Genomic DNA, 21,262 nt, shown 5'->3' on the forward strand with positions numbered 1-21,262 from the left:
AAATGGTAGTGGCAATACAATTTATAAAAGCTATAAAAGAAAAGAAATAAAATTATGATAATTTAAAAATATGATTAATCTTCTCTGTTCAACAACTCAGTATCTGAAAAATAACTGTATCAGAAGGAATTAAAATAAATAAAAAGAAAAAAAAATTCAAGGAAACTTCCCACAACTAAAGTTCATGATTTTTCAAACTTAGACGACTCTTCAGTAGAGTGACTATCTGCCCTGGTTTGCCTGGGACTGGGGTTAGGTATTCTTGGGATGAAGGACTTTCAGTTTTAAAATTACAAGGGGCCCAGGAATGCTGGGAAGAGTTGGTTACCCTACTAACCAAATGCCAGTATGGCGGATAAAAGACTCTTCCCAATGATATACCATCATGAGACCTACGGGACAAGATGAGAGTCTTATATAATTTCAGAGATGACTGAAAAGGCTTGTATACAAAGGAATCAGAAAAGGTATCAAACTGCTCAATAGCAGCACTGGAAGCTGGAAGACAATGGGGCAAGGCTATCAAAACTCTGAGAATAAATACTTTCTAACCCAGAATTTTATAACTAAAGATGTTTTCAGATATGAAAGTTCTAGGAAAATTTTCCTTACTTATGCCCTTTTCCAGGAGAATATACTCCACTAACATAGAGAAGTAAGCCAAGAAAGTAAAAATTATAGGGTCTAGGAAAATGAAAATCTCACATGTGAAAGAAAGAAAAAGAATTTCCATGGTGAAGGGAATAGAAATATCCCAAGAGAATGTCATTTCAACAGCCATATTGAAGGAAACAACGGATCTTCAAAAAGGATATTACCAGGAAAAAATGCTTAAAATTAGTGAGAGAAAATTTTACTTATGATAGTACACTAGGGATGGTTCCAGACAGAAAAATAAGTAAATAAAAAGAAAGTTTAGAAAAATAACAAAAAACCTATACAGTGCATGAATTACTTATGAGTGTTTACCTAATCACAATAATAGAAACACATCATAGCGTTCTACTAAAAATGATGATACAATTTTAACAACAGGAAGGAAAAAGATAATCTATGTGTGAAGTTATGTGGGGACATTGTAAGAGACATGGTAGTCTCAGCTCCTTTAATAGGAAATCAGTAGATTTCCCTAAAACTGGAATAGTCATGCAAAAGTGTAAGACATATTATTTAGAAATTAAGAGGCAAATACCAGGGTATGGCAGCAGGGAGAGCAATTTGAAAGAGGTGCAAGCTGTTGTTTTTAGAAAAATGAGAATTAAGGATGAGGAAAGATAGTTTTAGGAGACTACTATATATGTAGACCTTATAAAATCATTTGGTGTGTGTCACTATTGTTGTGATGACAATAATAACACAGAACTATCTGTGAGTGGGAAAGATAATTAAAAAAAAGTGGTGGTATGTGAGCCTGCTGAGATGTTAAATAATATGAGGACAGCAAACTGTTCATTGAACTTGGCAACACATTTTCATGGAGACCTAGACAAGACAATAGTCATTGGAGGGGTGCAGGCAGAAGCCACACTGTCCTGTAATTATGAGTGGTTGTAAAAGGAGGTAAATCAGACTTGATTTATATTCAAAGTCTGAAACTGAATAGTCATTCTAGATCCAAGGTGCCTTAGTAGCAAGAGTATGAAAATCTATTCTGTCATTTTTGGTTCAATCAAGCTTCAGGGAGGAAATGATGATATCCTTAAAAGGAAAAGTTAAGAAATTTTTTTGAAGGTGCCATTTACACAAAGTTAAGAAAACTGGCATAGGATAGTGAACACATCCCAGGGTTAGAAGAGAGGAAGCCATGGCCAGGCTTAGGCCTAAAGGGGTAAGGGGAGGGTGTGACTGCTGAAGTCCTACAAGCTCTGGGGCTAGAGTAGTGTGCTACCCATCTGGTGTTATGGCCCTTGCAGCAATTGCTGCAATATCTCTCCTCATTTCTTCCCATCTCCTACCAGCACCTGCCATCATAAACTCAATTAGTAGCCAAAAGTCAAGGCAGCCTGTATGATGCAAGCCATGGATGTTTACCTTGGGATAAAGCAGAACAGCTAAGTTTGAAAAATGTATTTGAAAGGACAAATAGAAACTACCAGCACAATACCAAGAATTTAAATGAGCTACTGTCTTGATCCATTTTTATTTGTCTTTTAAATGTTCTCAATTTTACTTGACTTTCTTACCATGTACTTCTTTATAATGTCTATGTATTCATACTTTTGGTTTACTAATTATTTGGCTCACTCATGATTCATGAGTTATGTTCACTTTATGATTGATTATTTTGCTTTATTTCCTGTAAACAACTGCCTGATTTTTTACAATTTCCCAATTCTGCTTTCTAAGTTGAAGAATCTCTTTGAATCGGATCTTCATTGTTTTGATAGAGCTTTATTCTCCTGACCATCTCATAGGTCATTGGCCAAGCCCTAGATGTCCTATTTTCAGTCCACTCACCTCTGGCCAGAGAGGATGTGCCATTTATAAAAGTATGGCAGTTTACATCCATCCTGCAAAAAGGGCCAGAGGTTAGAAAGATTGCCTTAGAAAGAGAAGAGAAGAGTGTAAGAAGATTCAGAGTTAGCATTTATAAAGCTAAACTGATATGTGTAAAGCACTGTTATATGCATTAACACCTGTATATGAAAGAAACAATATGAAAACATACATGTTAAATGACTTGTCTAAAATTTCCTAGCAAAATTATAGCAGAACCAGACAACATAGAAAACCAAGTACTTATAGTGATAGAGCCTAGAAGATTAAATTTGAAAAATATAATGTTATATTATTAGAAGACAGAGCAATACATAAAGAGATTATATAGAAATATGGACTCCACGAATTATAATCTGAGGTGGGAAGAAATGGAACCTACTACAAGTGCCCAGAAGAAGAGAGGAAGAAACGTGGTTAGAAACATAAAATATTAACAAATTGGGAAATTTAACATTTGCAATGGTATAAAGTGAAATTTTAAAAAACCATAAATCTTTCATCCTTCCTGTCTCTGCTGGGAGAAAATAGGCCAGGTGGAGACTTAAAGGATTGGAACTTGAGGCCCTATGTGGCTCCTGAAAAAGGCACCATGTGATGAGATTGAGAGCTTAAAAGGTGAGAAGAACCTACTGGGGTATGGAGGGTGGGCAGAGAAGACAGTGGGGGAGAAATAATGCTCAGGCATTGTAGATTTGAAAACTATGCAGATGACGTGTACTGTAAAGAATGTTTTCAGAAATTTCTATGTACATTCTGTACACAGATCTGGGTCCCCTCCTTGGATGTAAAAGACAAATAACTAATCATAGTCAGGTGAGATGTTTCAATAGAACTTTTGACTAATCTGTTAATAGATCTTTTGACTAATCTACAACAATCTGTTGTAAGGTTGTAAGTAGCATATCTTGAAGGAATCCCTCATCTTGAGTCATTGCCTGACTGGAAAAAAATGCCCAGTTGTTCCTCTCCTTCTCATCCCATTCATTTAATATAATTAAGCCATTTAACATTTAAAATGGTAGACCGAAGGTTAATTATCTTGAAATACGTATCAAGAGAATGAACTTTAATATTTTTAGGCCAGTAGTTAGGTTCCAGGTGGGCTGGAAATAGAAAAGAATACCTGTCATCTGGGTTTAGAAAGTATTGTTACCAATGGGCATGCGTGACCTGATCATAAATATGTTTAGTCTAGAATCAAAAATGGTGGAGATGGAAAAGCAAAAACCTTCCAACAATCCATCTATAATTACATTTTGGAGTCCTTTATTTCCTTTATATCCCAGTTGTTCCCTTCCGTGCATTTTTAGAATCTGGATCTTAATTAAGAAATACTGAATTGTGTCAATAATAGGAACCATTTTCTTTTTCTTTTGTTCCAAATGATTTTTGCGGATCATGTTTAAAGCATTAAAAAAAAGTAGTGTAGCATCTTTTAGTTATTTGACATGCAAATGACGAAAAGCCAAAAGAAAGTCAATATAATACAAAATGAGTATCTCTAACTGGTCATTTAAGACAAGATAGATCACTTAATTTGAACTGAGGTTTCTCATCTATTAATAAAAAAGATATAACATCCTTTGCATTCTTAGGTTCTATTAGGCACAGGGAATTTCTTTTCAGCACAGGAAATTGGTTCCATTTAGGTGCAAGGAATTTCTGAGGTGTATTTCATTGATGAAGGCAAGGAAAATTATGACAATTTACACATTTAGATTCCTCAAAACACCCAGCTCCCTGGTGAGCTCTTAACATAAAAGGACTCAAGTCGTCCATATTTAGTTGCCTACTGGTATTTGGCCTAAGACCTGGATATTAAGATAGAAAAAGCCTTTTTTTTTTCTACAGTTTCACCAGCATCTCTTATTTTCTGACTTTTTAATAATAGCCATTCTGACTGGTGTTAGATGGTATCTCATTCTGGTTTTGATTTGAAATCCTCTATTGGTTATCGATGTTGGGCTTTTTTTTATACGATTGTTTGCCATATGTATGGCTTCTTTTGAAAAGTGTCTATTCCTGTCCTTTTGCCACTTTTTTATGGAGCTGTTTGTTTTTATCTTGTAAATTTGTCTATGTTTCTTACAGATGCTGGATATTAGACCTTTGTCGGATGCATAGCTTGCAAATATTTTCTCCCATTCTGTAGGTTGTCTGTTTACTCTATTAATAGTTACTTTTGCTGTGCAGAAGCTCCTTAGTTTAATTAGGTCCCATTTGTCAATTTTTGCTTTTGCTACAATTGCTTTTGGTGTCTTCTTTATGGAGGAGGGAGAGGATCAGGAAAAATAACTAATACCTGGGTGAGGAAATAATCTGTACCACAAACACCCATAACACAAGTTTACCATGTAAAAAAACCTGCATTTGTAACCCTGAACTAAAAATAAAAGCTTAAAAGAAAATCCTAAGGAAATTCAAATAAAGTATGGACTTTTTAAAAAAAATAGGTAAATAAATTAAGAAGTACTGACTTAAAAAAAAAAAAAGACAGGAAAGGCCATTTCTCAAAAAAGCATTCCCTGGTGCTTTACTCTTATTTCACATGGAGTTACATATTTTGATTTCTTATTTGTAAACTTAACTGTTTCCAAAAATCAAAATAAGAATAGGAATCATGAGCTGTGTGGTGAGATGGACACTACCAAAAAGATGGCAACGAATGATGAAGATATTTGGCCTGCCATGAGGCCTTCGGCTGTCTTGTGATTTACAAGTTGTTCTCAACTTCCAAAGATGTAGGAAAAATCCTTTTTCCTCTCAAGAAAAGGAAGGTTTGCTGCCAGTAGTTTCTCTCACAGCACATCTATCCTACGATTCCGAGAAGTATTTTTTTTTCTTTGTTTTATTCTCCCCTCTGGGATCTTATATCATGAGAGGAAAAGCAGGCCTGATGGGAAACAAAAGCAGACGTTTTATGGATTGTAATTGATGAAAGAATGAAATGCATTAACTAATTGAGAACAGAAAATTGGAGCTTGAGATCCCATTAGAAATCTCTTCTACTTCCTAGATCTTTTTAAAGATTTCCAAAATGCTTTTGGTTGGCCCCCTCACTGCTTTCCATCTGCTGTGTTTTTCTTTTTTTTTTTTTTTTCTAGCTTCCCATTTAACCTGAAACAATGAATTTACTCATAAAACCAGGCAGATAATTTTTTTTTCAGATAGCTTAGAAGGAAAAAAAGAGAATGAATTTCTAATTAGGTAATTATCCATCACCTCGTGCAACTAAGGATTTATCATTACTTCCAATACCACAGTAGCGTGAAAAATGGAAAAGAATGCAACACCATTGGGTTTCACAGCAGCAGAAATGTTCACCCTGAAGAAACATTATGGCCCTTAGTCTTTCCTGGAACGATCAGTCATTGTGCTTTGGCTGAGATCGGGATTATGGATATTAACCCAGAACTATGTAGTTTGCAAAATACTTTTCCATGCTTTGTTGTATTCATTCCTCATGTAGGCCCTACAAAATTAATGATATTCATCCATTTTGCCAATTAAAAAAATGATGGCTGGAAGATTTATGAGAATTGTCTATGGTTATCTACTGGAGAGCACACATACCTAGCAACATTCCCTTTACCATGCAGGCAGTGGACACTCTCTCTTAGACTTTGGAGAGGACAATGGTCGACTTCTTCTTAGAGTTTAAAAGCAAGTGCCTAGGGTAAACTGCACTTGGTTCCTTTCCGAGAAGGAATTATGAAGTGTATCTTTTATTAATTGGTATTGCAATCTTATTTCTGCTCTGTTTCCAGAAGATGATGCCAATTCCTAGGAGCCCCATTTCTGGGCTGGAAGTTTTGACCAGGAGACTTGACACCATTTGGAGGTAGAGGTGGTTGGTTTGGTTCATGAAAATTTTCCACCCAGATGCAAAAAGACTATTTTGTAGCTTATATATATATATATATATATATATGTACATATATATGTGTATATATGTATATATACATGTATATGCATGTATATATACACATATATATGTGTGTGTGTGTATATAATATATAATATATATATGTTATATATATTAGAGACAGGGTCTCACTCTGTCACCCAGGCTGGAGTGCAGTGTTGTGTCCTAGCTCACAGGAGTCACAAGATCCTGGGCACAAGCAATCTTCTAACCTCAACCACCTGAGTAGCTGGGACTATGGGTATGCACCACTGTGCCCAGATAATTTTTTTTTTTTTTTTTTGTAGTGATGGGAGTCTACCTACAATGCTCAGGCTGGTCTTGAACTTCTGGTCATAAACAATCTTCTTGCCTCAGCCTCCCAAAGTGTTGAGATTTCAGGCATGAGGCATGGTGCCCAGCCTAGCTAATGATTTTAAAGTTAGTGGGAGATTGGATGTGAAATCTTCACCACATTCTGAGTGTTAAGTCTAAATAAGCAAGGGCATTACAGAGAGAAGACTAAGTCTAATTAGAGCTCTACTGTGAAACTGTGAATACGTTGATTTTATTCATAAGACTTAGTTTTTCTGTACCTCATCTTCACTTACAAAGTGTGGAAATATAAACCCCATGCATATCAGTTCCTGTCTTAAAACTCAACCTGCATTTTTTTCCTCCTCCAAAAAACATTTTCTAAGTACATAGTAATGGCCACTCCTACCTTTGTATCACCAATATTTGCATATGGATCATACATTTGTAAGGGCTAATATTTATCAGGATAGATAGCATGACTATTATCCTCTCTATGGAAACTGACATTCAGAAAACTGAAGTGACACTCAATGTCACACAGCTCATGTTCGAATGGGTAAATACTTAAATTTAACATTGGCTGATTCAAAGCCCCTTCTCTCTTTTTTTTTTTTTGGCTTTTGTTTTTGTTTGTTTTTTTCAGACACAGTTTTGCTCTTGTTGCCCAGGCTGGAGTGCAATGGCACGACCTTGACTCACTGCAACCTCCGCCTCCCACGTTCAAGGGATTCTTCTGCCTCAGCCTCCAGAGTAGCTATAATTACAGGCACCTGCCACCACACCTGGCTAATTTTTGTATTTTTGGTAGAGACGGGGTTTTACCATGTTGGCCAGGCTGGTCTCAAACTCCTCAGGTGATCCACCTGCCGCGGCCTCCCAAAATGCTGGGATTACAGGCGTGAGCCACCGCGCCCAGCCCAAAGCCCATTCTCTTAATAGCATGCACTATATACATGTCTACACTAAATTTTTCTATATATTTTTCTTAACAGCATTTATCAGCCTAAAATTCTAACTCACTACTTGCTACAGGTTATACTTTTTAAAAAGTTACATTAATAAATATGCTATTTCAAAATTGTAGAAAAATTATACAATAGATCTGAAAGTATGTAACAAAAGCACTTAATAAACATACTTATTAAAGTAGACCTGAAAGTATTTACCATAAGCATGATATAAATGGAGAATATTGCTATTTTGTTGAGCAGCAGGAGAGAGCTGTAATATCGAAGGAAATGAACGGGTTTTCTCTTTTATTTTGCTGTAGCAGCATTGTAGTGAGGATAGAATCCTGAAGCCCTACCTTTTTTCACCTCCACAGACAGCCAATCTTCAATTCAGGAATTAATTACATGTGACTAATTACTCACATGAACTGTATCATTTAACCTCAGGCAAATCACTTAATCTTTCTGCACTTGACTTGCCTCATCTTTGAAAAGAAACTGTGAGCTAGACCTTCTTTGATGTAGTGGTTCTCAAACATTGCTGCATGGTAGCATGATCTTACAGGTTTAAAAAAAATTAAATTAAATTAAATTAAATTAAATTAAATTAAAAAAAAAACCTAGTGCTTAGGTAATACCCTGTAACAAGTAAATCAGAATTTCTGGGGCGTGGAATCCAATCATCAATATTTCTTGAAACTCCCCAGGTAAGTTCAGTGTGCAGTCAAGTTTGAAAACCAGTGTTCTAACATCCCTTTAAATCTAAGGATTTTAAGTATATATGTATTAGTTCAGATGGGGAGAAACCAACAGAATACCATGGAGTAACTACTGAACTCATTTTGGTAATCATGGTAATGAAAACATGTTTGATGTAAGTGGAAGGAACGTGCATGAAAATTTCTCCATTCTTATTTTGTAATAAAAGTTATGAGGAAGTAAGCATGTTGGATTGCTGAACACCATGAGATTAAATTCAGACAGTGTGGCCCAATGGAGAGAAGGCAGAAATAGATTTGAATTTTGATTTTGCTGCTTACTGACTTTGTTTTCTTAGGCAAGCCACCTAAATCAAAGGAGCTCAAAGAGAGAAAAATAAAAAGACAATTAGAGTGCTTCTAGGGTATAAGTGCTGCCCATGATAGACTTACATGCTATGGAAGACTTTCGTAGAGGAATCCTACTTGGGGAAGGGTTCAAGGTGGGGGAGAAATGGCATTTACCAAAGGGTAAATAGCATTTACTAACCCAGGACAAAAATGGTGAAACAGTGACCTTGACGGCTTAATGGATATCCCAACTTAGACGTGACCAAGTGCATAACATGTTTACAGAACTGCAAGTCCTTAGGTAGGAATGGAATTTAGAGTGTTTTGAAGTTGGGGACAGAGAGTAGTTTCAAGTAGAAAAAACTAAAGTTGGTGAGGTGAGCAAGAATTGCATCAGGCCAGGTATGGTGGCTCACGCCTGTAATCCCAGCACTTTGGGAGGCCAAGGCAGGCAGATCAGGAGGTCAGGAGTTTGAGACCAGCCTGGCCAACATAGTGAAACCCTGTCTCTACTAAAAAAAAAAAAAAAAAAAAAAAATTCGCCGGGCTTGGTGGCGTGCGCTTGTAGTCCCAGTTACTCAGGAGGCTGTTGCAGGAGAATCGCTTAAACCCGGGAGGTGGAGATTGTGACCCAAAGTTGTGCCACTGCACTACACCCTAGGCAACAGAGTGAGACTCCATCTCAAAAAAAAAAAAAAAAAAAGAAAGAAAAAGAACTGGATCATGAAGAACATTGCATGCCACATTGACCAGCTTTGAATTGATGGGGAGTTTAATAAAGAAGCTCTGAAAATTTCCAAGTAAAAGAATGGCCTGATAAGGTGTATATTTTCCAGCTAATTTTTGTGATCTTAGTGTAGGAAATGGACCAAGGGTAAAGAAGAGTAAAAGAAGAGCAAGTTGTGCAGGCATCCAGGAAAGACGTGATGATGGTCTAGAGCAAGTCAGTGGAAATGGATTTCTGCAATATTTAGAATTGAATCAATAGGCTTTTATGATTCATTGGCAAAAGGGCCTGATGGAGAAAGAAGTCAAAATGGAGGAATTAAATTGACGACAGTAGTGGTGAGAGTACAGGAAGAGAAAATAGTATGAGGATAAATATGACCAATTAAGCTTTGTAGATGTTAAATCTTTGAGCTACTCAACCAGAAATGTCTGAAGCTCAGCTGATACTTATTTGGGAGTCATTAGCATTTTTATGAAATTTGAATTTCCTTCTACTCCTTCATGCAACCCTGAGACGTGGATATCTGGTACATTTGTATAGACTTCCTTTATCTTGCTCAGAGACACAAGGTCTGATAACTCTGAAAGGCATGCCAAATACTAGCAGCAAAATTTCACAGTTTGAATATCATGTGAGTTACCTTGAAAGGTAACAAGAAAAAGATCTACTAAGTTGAGAAGAATTCAGATTCTTGCTGACGTAACTGTCATTTCAGTTCCTCATATCAAGTGTTCAGATATGCTTTTACGATCCACAATTTAGCAGTGGAAACTTCCTCTATTAATTATTCTCCTTCTCTCTTCTTTCTCTTTCTCTCTTCTCTCTTTCTCTCTCTCTCTCTTTCTCTCTCCCTCCTTACTCTCTCCAGATACCACATAATCTATAGCTACTGTCATGTATCTCATTCATTTTTATTGAACTTCTCTGAATAGTTGCCTGCACACAGAATTTCTCTTTCCTTACATTTCGACAGTCCATATCTTGCAAGCTGGCCCTTGTCTTTGCACTGAGACTCTTATTGAGATAAATCGGCACAACCTCTGAATTCTCAAGGCCCTTGGGCTCAAGATATCATTTTTCCTACGCCTTTATTCACCAGTGCTCACCATTACCCCTCTGCTATAACTCCTCTTAGATCTCACGATGCTTCTCTGACTCCTGCTTATTTCTGAGCATCTCTTCCTTTTCTTATTTAGACAGATATTGCACACTGTTCTGTTATCAGCCTGGTACTTTCCTTCTCCTCTGGGGTTCTAATCCTCTCACATTGTGTCAAATGTTAACAATAATGCAATCAAATCCCCAATCTATATGCCCCATTGAGACATCTATTCTGCGTTTTAGACCCCCATCATGCTACATGTAAGACATGTGTTTGTGTAAGAAGACAGCCACACATCCTCACATCCTTTAACATTTTTTTTTCACTAAATGTGGTGAGTTTGTTGTTTCATTGAATGTTCTGCATTCCATCTCATTAACTGGGCTGTGTTATTCAACTCTTTTATTTTTTCAAATTTATTTTAGATTCAGGAGGTACATGTGCAAGCTTGTCACCTGAGTATACTGCATGGTGCTGAGGTTAGGGGTACTGATGATCCTGTCACCAAAGTACTGAGCACAGTACCCAACAGTTAGTTTTTCAACCTTTGCCCTACTCCCACTCTTCCCTCTCTTAGTCCCCAGTTTCTATTTTTGCCATCTTTATGTCCATGAGTATCCATATTTAGCTCCCACTTGTAAGTGAGAACATGCAGTATTTGGTTTCCTGAGCCTACATTAATTAGTTTAGGATAATGTCCTCCAGCTATATCTATGTTGCTGCAAAGAATATTATTTTGTTCTTTTTTTATGGCTGGTATAGTATTCCACGGTGTATCTGTACCACATTTTCTTTATCAATCCACCATTGATGGGTGCCTAGGTTGATTCCATGTATTTGCTATTGTCAGTAGTGCTGCTATAAACATGAGAATGCATATGTCTTTTTGGTAACTCTTTTTTTGTTTTTGTTTTTGAGGTAGAGTCTTGCTCTGTTACCCAGGCTGGAGTGCAGTAGTGTGGTCTCGGCTCACTTCAACCTCCACCTCCTGGGTTCCAGCAATTCTCCTGCCTTAGCCTCCTGAGTAGCTGGGACTACAGGTACACACCACGTGCCTAATTTTTTTTTTTTTTTTTTTGGTATTTTTTGTACAGACAGGGTTTCACTATGTTGGCCAGGCTGGTCTTGAACTCCTGATCTCATGATCCCCCCGCCTCGGCCACCCAAAGTGCTGGGATTACAGGCGTGAGCCACCGTGCCCTGCTCTTGATGATCTGTTTTAGCGTTGTTCCTGATATCAAGAAATCTTTTCAAAGAAAATGAAAGAAACATTAAGGAGAACTTCTCCCCTTCCTCTTCTATGACCCACTAGCTTCTTTCATATATCAAAGTTGCTTGAAGCTGAGGTCTTTTTGCAAATCTTTAAAATCACCATCTCTTTAGTCTGTAATGAACCTGTGAGCTCCCTTTGTGACTATGACCCATTGATGACTTTCTTCATTTTTTAAGATGGTGACATTAGAACCCAAATTGGTAGACTCAGTCACATGGTGTGGGGTAAAAAAATTTGTGCATTGAAAATAATAGAATTTCAGGTTTTTTTTTTGTTTTTTTTTTTTTTTTTTTTTGAGAGAGTCTTGCTCTGTCCCCCAGGCTGGAGTGCAGTGGCGTGATCTCAGCTCACTGCAAGCTCTGCCTCCCAGGTTCACGCCATTCTCCTGCCTCAGCCTCCCAAGTAGCTGGGACTATAGGCACCCACCACCATGCCCGGCTAATTTTTTGTATTTTTAGTAGAGACGGCGTTTCACCGTGTTAGCCAGGATGGTCTCGATCTCCTGACCTCATGATCCACCCGCCTCGGCCCCCCAAAGTTCTGGGATTACAGGCATGAGCCACCGCGCCTGGCCTAATAATATTTAAGTTTTAATTTGGCTTTGCCACAAGCAGAAATTTGACATTGGAAAATTGCTTTTCTTCTCTAAGTCTCACTTTCCTCTTCTGTAAATTAAGGATATAAATATTGCCCTTGTGGGAATGTTGTAAAGAACATGTGAGATATGTTTGTAAAATGGTAAGCAGAGTGCTTGGGTCCATAAGTAATAATTGTTGAGGTTTACTTTTGTTTTTTGCTTTCTATTTCTGTTATTATTGTATTTTAGGTCCCTGTTCTACTTAGTAAAATTAAATCTTTACTAATTGGTTATACTCTAAAATTGTCCTTGTTAGCAATTGATGTGTGTGTGTGTGCGTGCGTGTGTGTGTATGTGTGTGTATGTATAGTGGTTGGGCTGGGTACAAAAGTGGCCTCTACCTGTGCAACATATAAAAGTTAATGCTGAGACAGGGACTAAGCATGGCCTTCTCCGTTGCTTATTCTCACAATGAGCAGATACCTGCATTGAAATAGCCTTGTCATCATGTTTCCACATTGCCAGATACCCTAGAAAATGAGATAAATTGAGGGGCATTAATGAGAAACATTAATACCTGTTGATGTGTTGTAGACATTTAAACTTTGAGTCTAATGGCTTGCATCTTGCCTCTCTTTGGCTTTACGCAGGTGGTGAATGCTGTAAATACTTCCATTCTTTCTACACCAGGTCTTGTGCTATTGCACCATCAACTAATAAAGTGTAGATGGACCATTACTGGAAAAAAAGCAAGACTGCAAACAGAAAACTTATGTTTCTCCGAGACCTAGTATTACTTTTCAGATAGAATACAGAATATTTAAGTTACAAATTTCAACAATGGTAACTCAGAGGCTATGTTTTCTGAATGACACTAGATTAGAGACTTGAAGAAGTAAAATGATTTGGGAGATTTTCTGCTCTATAAGCTCTCTTCTCATGATAGCATACGACAATCAAAATAAACTTTTTTGTCAAACCCAACTAATCCCCAGAACATGTCAGCAAAACTGAACTTGAGTTACCCTGAATCACTGCATAGAAGAATGAAGCCCTCAAGACGATCTCATTATTCCATTGGCTCACTCTTTGTTTTCAAGTTTTAGTGGAAATAATTTTTTATCATTGACTACTAAGATACTGAAATAAGTCAAATATGTGAAAATAAATTAAATGTCTCCCCAGACATATTAAACTCTGGAGTGAACACTGTTTGTAGTTAAAATCTCTCACCATGACATATGTAAAAGCATCCCCAGCCGTCTGACATATCTTTCCTGTCTTCTCTGCCGATTGTCTGTCTTCTTTGACACAGTTCTCTTGACTACTGAAGTTGTGACTTCATTTTTCATCTTCTATTCTGTTCTTTGTCCGCTTCATTTAATAACTTACTTGCTATACTTGGTTAGTCTTTTGTGTGGAAGATAATGTGGAGAGTAGTGTTTTGCAACGTTTTACACTGATATGACATTTATAGACAACACCAGTGGTTTATATGCGAAAGGACTGTAATAATTGCATAGTTGTTTTTGTTTTTGTTATTGTTTTGAGCATAAACTTTGATTTTGAACTAATCAAGTTTAAATCTCAACTCTACTACTGACTAGTAAGTTTCAGGAATAGCAGAGTCAGTAGACAGATTATCTGAGTTCCACTCAGAAATTTACCACTTATACATTTGTGGCCTTAGGCAAACTATACTATTTATCTGTAAAATGGGAGTAAAAATATTCAATTTTTTGAGGAGTCTGAAAAATATAGAAAATAAGGTGCTTTCTTTTTGTCTTCTCCCCCAAAGTAAAGAGATTTATAAGTCCATATATGGGTTGATGCTTTCCCCAACAGGTCCCATGTGGACAAGCCAGTAAGAGTTTTCAACTTGGGTGCCAGCAGTAACCGGTTATACAAAGGAAACTCAACATTCCTCTTCCCCAAAGTAAACCTATTGCAAAAACCCCTTCCATCTATACTAGCAACTCAAGGTTAGTAAATGTGATTTATTTCTCTGTCTTCAACACCTATCATAGTGGTTAACCGGTTATAGGAGCTTCACAGACATATCTCAAGGAATGAATAGATAAAACAACAGATAGTTATCATTATCCTGCTAACTTGGCAGGCACTCTTTCTGGATTTTTATATTAAGAAAGAATTGAAATGATCTCTCTCTCTTTTCCTCTCTCTCTCCCCCTTTCCTCCCACCCCTAAAGCACATATACTTCTCCCTTCCTGGGTCTCTGGGCAAACAAGTGAGTCTCTATGGATTAATAACAGAAAATAATTCTAAACTTCACCCTGCCATGAATTAACTTCAGAAATGTGGCATGTAACTTAACCTGCCTGTATTTTATGCAAGTATAAAAAAGCTGAACTATATTTTCAAGGCTTTTTAAGCTCCCAAATGATGTCACTGTTAATATTTCTTGGCAAAAATTAGAAGTTTATTCTGTAGTTCCAGAACAACTAAGAACAGCTGATCGACTAATCCAGAGGCCAAACTTCTAACCCCAATATGGTAGGTCTTAAACTTCTGAGGTAATGCATCCTGCCCTAGCACTGACTTTTAACAATCAAGAAAAATCATCAGTTCTTCTCTCGGCAAGTTCTGTGTTCTACATACAGGTCTAAGCTCTTCTACAATGAATGGAATTGCTTTTCATGCTTTTCATTGCAATAAGTAGCAGGGGCAGAGGAAATAATGAGTACTTCCTCAAAAACTTGTCTCTGCTGTTTGTGTGGGCATTGTGGACATTTTTAGCTATCCACTATTCTGGAAGTTGAGTGTCAGACATGAAAAGTTCAAGCTTTTGTGAAAATAATCTGCCCTTCCCTGAGAAATCAATGCATCATAATGCTTTCAATCAGCAGTAATGAGCCAGTGTGTCTCTTTCTCCTTGGAGCCTTCCTTGTGTTATTAAAAAAGTAGTTTGATAAAAATAAAAATGAAGGCTTAACAATAGAACATGAAATTAAAATTAAATGGATTTTTAGAGTCCCCCCAAAAACACCAAAATAATAATAATAATAATAGGCCACAAGTAATGCCTTCATGGTTTAGAAGAAGGTCTCTCAAAAAGGGGAAAAAAGATATATATGCTGAAAACATACAGTGATTTATAAAAATTTGTTAATTGTCCAACTATTTCTGACTAAGAAAGGCCAAGAAATATCTCTCAATCACGTAATTATGTTAAATTTTAGCTCTAAGTTTTTATCCAAATTTCTAAGTTTGGAAGGAAAAATGAATTTTTAAAATCTGTTCATAGATTTATTCCTTTACAGTAGTATTAAGAATGAGAAAAGAAACTTCTTCCCTCATTTCTGGTCGTTTATCTTCATTGGCTTTGCAATCTATGCATGTCTATGTGGCACTTTGTATTCATAAGACACAGTGCCATTATCCCGTATGGTAAACTCATATTTCATAGAAATGTAATTACAATCACACAGACCTTAGAAATATAGACTTAAGAAAGTAAAATGCTATAATATTGTCAAATAACAGGAATTATTATGGCTGTTCCTAATAATAGAATTAATACAGCCCCATTGGAGATTGCACAGAATTTCCTTTAAATAGAGATTATCCTAAAATACTTAATTTTTAAAAGGAATTGTTGAAAATAGATGATAATGATCTATTTTTTTTCTTAGAAAGGGGATAATAACTATCACCTAAATTTTATTTTGTTGTATTTTAAATTAGGTTCAATACTTACATTACATTATAGAATTAACAGATTTAAACCAGAAACATTTTAAGAATAGAGTTGTAGATTTTTTTTTTTTTTTTTTTTTTTTTTGAGATGGAGTTTCACTCTTGTTGCCCAGGCTGGAGTGCAATCTTGGCTCACCACAATCTCTGCCTCCCAGGTTCAAGCCATTCTCCTGCCTCAGCCTCCTGAGTAGCTGGGATTAAAGGCATGTGCTACCATGCCCAGCTAATTTTTGTATTATTCTTGTTATTATTATTATTATTATTATTATTATTATTAGTAGTAGTAGTAGTAGTAGTAGTAGTAGTAGTAGAGACGGGGTTTCCCCATGTTGGTCAAGCTGGTCTCAAACTCCCGACCTCAGGTGATCCACCTGCCTCAGCCTCCCTAACTGCTGGGATTACAGGTTTGAGCCATCATGCCCGGCCGAGTTGGAGATATGTTTTAAGTAAATAGTGATATATATGTAATTAGAAGTCTAGCTTTCCTTTTAAATAAGATATGTTCCAATGAAAATATTTTCCCACTTTTTCCAAAAGTGAATCATGAATTCCCAGCAATCCCTCTTTCAGTTGTCTGCATCATGGCTATGCTTTCTTCTAGATGTAAGGGTTTGCATACAATTTATTATATTAGAAACACATGACCTTTTAATTCAATCATTAGGCAAGGTTGTTTCTTTTTCAATCAGTAAATATCTACTAATTTGCAGAAGAAGAAATATGAGTTAAATGGTTATAAAGAGATTTTGAAAAGATAAGAATAACCATTTTATGAAGTCATCTGGGACTGTGACCAGCAGAACAAAGCCAATAGGAAGAAATGATCTGTGTGTTCTGGAGTGAAGAAAGATTTTTCTTGCTGTTTATTTGTTTTGATTCAATATCCTTTAAGGGTTTTTGCAAGTTATAGAGTACCACCTCGATACTCATTTTAGACTTTAGGAATACCAAATCACACAATAAAATAACACACAAACACACAAATAAAATAAAAATAATGTTTTTATTTTAAATTTTAAAATATCGGTATTTATCCCTATAGCCAAACTTATGTATCTCTATTGAAAATATTTTAAAATATAAACAGCATTTTCTCAATAGTGGTAATTTACATAAAAAGATACTTAAAGGGCAGGTGCCAAGTGGGAAATATAGTCTGAAGCCTTAGATAATCATTAACTGAATGTACATGAACATGAAAAACTTATATGCCCCAGAAGAGCTTCAAAATACTAAGTTAAACATTCTGGCTTGGTTGTATTTTATAACTCTAACATTCAAGTCAATTGCATCTGTATAAAATTAACCTGCACAATATTTTCATGTTCTCTCTGCAATTAAAATGATATAATCAAATCTCACCTTCAGCTGTAGTCTCAAGAATTGTTCTTAAGTCACATAAAACCTTTCATGCAGCTGATATTTTGTTTACATTATATGAATTTGAAAGCAGAAATAATTAAAAGATTTAGTTGGATAGCTAAATGTTTCCCAATTGGGTGTTTGATGTTTTCAGCACAGTATCAATATGTTTTGACCAACTTATATAATTTTATCAGGCCTTCCCTGATTCTTGCAGTAAGGAGGTTAGAATAAGGCATACACTACTGCTCTTAATCTTTTGAAATGATTTGAAATCCACATTTAGAAATATAATGAATAAATAGCTCTCTTTTACATCATTATTTTTCATGAAATCAGAACCTTTTGTATTTGTAGTATAATAAACAAATTAGTTTCAACCAATAATAGTGATGAAAATGATGGTGATTGTGGTGAGGCTAACATTGTTGGTGATAGTATCTGCTAGTTGATTCCTAAACACTAAAACCATCTTGCAAGGTAGTTATGAATAAGGAAATTTATGAATGAGGAAACTAGCACTGACAGTAAATGAATTCCCCATGACAGGTGACAGGAGAAAAACAGCTGGCTTCAAAACCAGACTTTAACTATCCCACAGATTAGTCAGATAGAACAACATAGGACAGATAGGTAAAACAGTCAAGAGGACTAAAAGTGGATTAAGATGAAATAATTGATTTGATCAATGACATTGTTTGAAAAGGGTTGATCTCAGTAATGAAGTAAAGAATAAATCAGTAACATATAAATGCAAAAATCATCACAGTAATTTTGCTTATTTATGAAAAATTGAAACAACTAGGAAAACAAAGTTCATAAAAATAGTTTTAATATCAATGATTTAAAGGATACCTTATTTGTAATTATGTCAAACTTTTGGGAACATTTTTCATGTCAGATTATCACTGAAACTATAGGTCTCCATGATTTAAATCTACACGTGCTATTCATAAGCTTTGCAATTAGTCATTCTATACAATAAGAGATATAAACTTAGAGTCAGGAAACTGCTACTTATTATTGTTGCATTGGCTTTTTAAAGACTTGATATATTTACATATATAATTTAAGGAAAAACATTAAGCACAAAGGTATGTCATTCGATGGTGGCATTGAATTAAATACTCATTACATGTCTTCTTATTGTTAGGGAAAGTACATTCACAGTGTCCCTATGTTGAGTGACAGTATGACGTCAATGTGGAAAGAAAGCGTTCTGTAGCAGAACTGCCTGTATCTGCTGGGAATCTCTTCTGTCTACAACCTCTATGATCTTGGGGAAGGTGCATCATCACTCTATTCCTTGGTCTCTCCTAAGAAATGAAAATAATTTATTTCCTCATAGGTTTGACATGAGGATTAAATGAGCAGTATAAGAAAAGTGCTTAGAACAGTGCTTGCCACATATAACTATGTTATTGATATTATTTCTAGTATCATCTCACCAGGTCCCATGGAGTTTCATACATTTTCCAGAGTTACAAAACCTGGCTAACACTGAGTCAAGTTAGGAATCTCAATCAATATCTTTGACCAACTTAAAGTGTTTATAGAATGTTTGATGTACCTAAGAGTGAGTAAAATGTGAAAGTCAGTTGCTGGAACTGGTTGAATGAGAATGTCGGGTGAAGAAGTCAAGACATGCAACAGAGGAAGAGGAATGTGTCATCCAAGAGGGGAAAAGAGAAATACTATTACTATCTGTTGTCTTGGTGGTTCTCATGAGGAGTGAAAGGAGAATTGCTAACCTGGAAGAAGATCAGAGAAACACACTATACAGTCCTGCAGTCCTTCACCAAGTAGCACGGGATAGAAGCTCTGAACATCAGCATAATTTTGAGGCCTAAAGTGTAAGAATTGCTAGAAATGCTGTGGTATTATATTTGTATTAATTAATTTATTTTTATTTAGAAATGTTGATAAAGACGATGATGATGATGATGATGATGCTTACAATAACAGATACTCAAGGTTAAAAAATAATTGTAAAAGTTCAAACTTACATTAGAGTAAAAGTTATCCTGGGTGCTGCAACCTTTGTCCAACATGACTCATGTAACCAATATTAACAGTGTAACCACAAAGCTTTGTAGTGGAATACATGTAGGCAATTATTTTTACCCAACAAGATATACTAGCATTGGCTTTTCTCTGCCTCTGTTTCTGATGAGTTGTTCATACAATAGAGGCTAGATAGAATATTCAAGTCAATATAATACAAACACAACTACCACTACATATGGGCTAGAAGCAGGAACCCCATCACCCACCTAGAGAATACAGAAGGATTGAGAAAGTGAAGAGAATATTGTCAGGATATTGGAGAAGAGATTTCTTTGGCGATGATGGGCACTCAAGTGAGATAATTAGCTTAGGGTCACCTAGGGTCCTATAAAAAGGTAACCCAGCAGATAAACACTGCAGGAGTATTTAACGATGCTCAGGGGCCTGAGAAATGGTAAAATTACACCATCACCCAGGCCAACGGTGCTGCATATATCACTACATCTCATCCCCTGCTGGCCCCCACACTGCAGCCAGAAGTTGTGAAAGGCGCGCAGGAGAGAGCAGAGAAGCAGCAGGACCCCCCCTCTATCTCCACTGTCGGTGTCCGGGCCGAACAGGGTCCTAGATGGGTAGGAAGGAAGAATTTAACACTGAGTCAAGTTGGGAATTTCAATTGATAGTTTGACTGATTAAAAGTGATTGTAGAAATGCCTGCATTATCGGGCGGGTGCGGTGGCTCACGCCTGTAATCCCAGCACTTTGGGAGGCCGAGGCAGGAGATCACGAGGTCAGGAGATCGAGACCATCCTGGCTAACACGGTGAAACCCCTTGTCTACTAAAAATACAAAAAATTAGCCAGGCGTGGTAGCCGGCACCTGTAGTCCCAGCTGCTTGGGAGGCTGAGGCAGGAGAATGGCGTGAAACCAGGAGGCGGAGCTTGCAGTGAGATCGTGCCACTGTACTCCAGCCTGGGCAACAGAGTGAGACTCTGTCTCAAAAAATAAATAAATAAATAAATAAATAAATAAATAAATAAATAAATAAAAGAAATGCCTGCATTATCTACAAGTGAGCAGAGAAGTACAAGTTTGTAGACTAGTTTTTAAATTAGCTGGGAAAGATAACACCCTCAGAACGAATCTCAAAGGGAGAGTAAGAAATATATATATAATAAATCTAGTTTTTTGTTTGTTTGTTTTTTGAGACAGAGTGTCACTCTGTCGCCCAGGCTGGAGTGTAGTGGTGTGATCTCTGTTCACTGCAACCTCCACCTCCTGGGTTCGAGCGATTCTCCTGTCTCAGCCTCCTGAGTAAATGGGATTATAGGCAGCCACCACCATGCCCAGCTAATTCTTGTATTTTTAGTAGAGATGGAGTTTCACCATGTTGGCCAGGATGGTCTCGATCTCTTGACCTCGTGATCTGCCTGCCTTGGCCTCCCAAAGTGGTGGGATTACAGGATCAATCTAGTTTTTTAATACAATGCCTTCACTTCCCCGTGCCCCTCTTTTTTTCTTTTTTTTTAACTTAATTGCTTACAAGACATATCTTTTCTGTATCAGCACATGTTCATAACTCTCTATTTTTTTTAACCAAATGTATAAAATGGACCAATCTATAGATATATTATTGTTTCTTTTGTTCAAATTTCTTTGAATATTATATAATCAGTGATTATTTAAACATTTTGCGATCATCTTCTTGGTTCATTATTTCTTGGGCTGCTGGTCCTTTCTTTATAATATTTAAGATCTTTTTTATTAAGAAAA

At 36.5% G+C, this 21,262-nt stretch overlaps 1 long non-coding RNA gene across 1 annotated transcript in view; it reads left to right on the forward strand.

Moving 5' to 3' along the window:
• Positions 1 to 13,178, forward strand: part of LOC129393843 (uncharacterized) — a 102,341-nt gene extending 89,163 nt beyond the window's left edge. Inside the window, exon 5 of the long non-coding RNA XR_008620941.2 lies at positions 13,053 to 13,178. This is a non-coding gene — a long non-coding RNA (uncharacterized LOC129393843). The remainder of the gene's footprint in view (positions 1 to 13,052) is intronic.
• Positions 13,179 to 21,262: the final 8,084 nt, after the last annotated feature.

This window comes from Pan paniscus, chromosome 15, assembly GCF_029289425.2.
Source record: "Pan paniscus chromosome 15, NHGRI_mPanPan1-v2.0_pri, whole genome shotgun sequence".
Taxonomy (NCBI): domain Eukaryota; kingdom Metazoa; phylum Chordata; class Mammalia; order Primates; family Hominidae; genus Pan; species Pan paniscus.